Below are 2438 nucleotides of genomic sequence, written 5' to 3' on the forward strand. Positions count from 1 at the left end.
ACACAAGGATTTGAAGGACTTGTGTTTACTTAACTGTCCAGTGTATGCTAACAACTTAATTCACTCTCAATTTCCCATTTTGACAAACTTCACTGGAAGCTAATATATTCGATGGTAGCTTCATTAGGTTGCTAACTAGCTAACTAGCTAACTTTCTATCGTCAGTTTAACAAAACCACACATTCTGTTGTGAATCATGCAAACATAACAATCATTGCCTGTCTGTCCTATCCATTGCAGGTGTTGGACACGTCTGTTGGATACACACACACAGCAGAAGCACTGAACTGTACACTCTTCTGAATGTTTTGTTATTTAGCCTATTATTATGTTAGGCTATGTTTCAGAAAACCAGTTGTGAAGTGATCAGGTGCACACAGACACATGACATAAAGCACAAAGCAGAGTTGTATGAGTATACTTTTTGTTTGAGCAAACTCTTTGAATATATTGTGAATATGTTTTATGATCCTTTTTGTATATTCTCCATCATTTGATTGATTAAACAAGTTAACTTTCTCAATACAGTCTGCTGTGTCTGAAAATAACTCAATAAACTTAACCTTCCCTGAATAGGTAGGCTCATAATTAATTAGTCATATTAGATAATTATTACTAGTAATTATTAAGTAGGTTAATAATGCCTAACAATCTAGAGTTAATATCACTCTATTATTTTGAGTAACTTTATTGAAAAAATCTTGGGCAAATTGTACCTAATTTATTGTACCTAATTTATTTAAGTATTTCAGAACTGTTGAATGTAGGTAGTCTTTACTCAAAATAATAGATGACATTTACCCAACCAAAGCAGATGCAAATCCTCGCTCGCGATAAATTGGGTAAATTCTATAGGTTGTTTTTTACACACACACACACACACACACACACACACACAGTACATGCACCCACATGCAGAGAGAGAGAGAGAGAGAGATATGCACACACACACACACACACACACACACACACACACCTCTGTCCCACAGCCAATTTAGGCTTACATGCTGGAGACTAGACACTTAATTAATTGGTTAATTAGTTAATTAAACAGTAAAAGATTAAAACGAGAGAAAACATTAATTGCTCGAAGGGCTTTGATTAAAAAATAAAAAAAGATGATTCTTGTCAAAAGGACATACAAATCACAATGAAATAGCTTAAGGGTAGGCCTATAACAAAAAGTGAATAAAATCACATCCCATCCAGTCAGTGAGTCAATCAATTAGGCCAGAAATGTTCCATCAGATGGGCCATTCGTGAAGCGCCTTACCTACTTCAGTGAGGCTATTTACTTCCGCAGATTGAAAACTCTCTCCGTGGTTGGGGCGAGGCATCTTCGGGAGTGTAATCGGTGTGACGTTACACCCGAGGGCGCCTCAGCCCTCTCTTTCTTCCGTAGCTCCTCGAGGCGATGACAACCCTCGTGCAGCTCGTGTCGTGAACGCTTGAATTGGCGAGGCGCGCGCAGCAGCCTCCTCCTCATCTTCTTTAAAAACGAGCCACAAGAGGCTGTTTCAGTGGCTGCCCGCTTAATTGGTTTAAATTGAGACGTCAATAATTATTTACTCGACACAGTCACATTTAGGCTACCTGAGGATAGCCTACAACCTATCGACATGATCCCCTTCGCATGTTAATGAAAGCTTATAAGGCTATGGCTTCTTAGTCAACTTACGTCATTATTTACTAGCCTATTAGTATTAACATCATATTCCCCACAAATCGTCATGTAATCTGTAGGCTAGTGTGTAGCCCATCTAACGGAAAATCCTGATGCTGCCTCATAATTGCCCTTGTCGTAGCCTAGGACGCTTTCTGTGTTATTTATAATAAATTTACTAACCCCAAAGGGACACGCCACAGACAACACTCTCCACGCTCACTATCCCATTGTTGCGAGGGACGTTTCCGCTAGGCTGCGTTCTTTGATGGTTGAGTTGAGAGAAAGAGAGAGAGATAGAAAGAGAAGGAGGAGGGAGGGAGGGAGGGAGGGAGTGAGAGCAGGCGACAAACAAGGAGAGGAGAGGGATACGAGAGCGTGCGTCGGAGAGTGACGGTGCCGTAGCGGAGCTGCAAGTCACAATGCCAAATTGATGCTTCGCAGGGATTAAACCGTCTTTTATCGAAGGTCCATCGGAACACAGACCAAAATCATACGACACAGAGAGTTTGGAAACAGCAGCTGATATAATTGAAATTAAAAGAGATTGTGTCTGTGCGCATTGAAGGGCCAAGTCGCTTATGAAGGAATGCCCAAGACTTCAGCGAACGGGGATGCTGTCCGTAACCAACGATGCCTCGGAGTTAAGGACCTTAATCGTCGCTGTTGATATCGCTCTCTGTTAATACGGACTGCAGTTGTCATTGGATGACCAGTTCAATCTAATTTCGAGGCAATTGGGAACAATTTGACATTGCGTCTTGCAGTGTCGAGT

The 2438-nt window shown here is 41.1% G+C and overlaps 1 protein-coding gene across 1 annotated transcript in view; it reads left to right on the top strand.

Annotated features, from left to right (window-relative positions):
• The first annotated feature begins 2252 nt into the window (after window positions 1-2252).
• cnksr2b (connector enhancer of kinase suppressor of Ras 2b) overlaps window positions 2253-2438 on the top strand; it is a 65164-nt gene continuing 64978 nt past the window's right edge. Inside the window, exon 1 of the mRNA XM_062537250.1 lies at window positions 2253-2438. This exon is cut by the window's right edge and continues 115 nt beyond it. The gene's annotated coding sequence lies outside the window, so the exon portion shown is untranslated.

This window comes from Sardina pilchardus, chromosome 5, assembly GCF_963854185.1.
Source record: "Sardina pilchardus chromosome 5, fSarPil1.1, whole genome shotgun sequence".
In the NCBI taxonomy this organism is placed as follows: Eukaryota; Metazoa; Chordata; class Actinopteri; order Clupeiformes; family Clupeidae; genus Sardina; species Sardina pilchardus.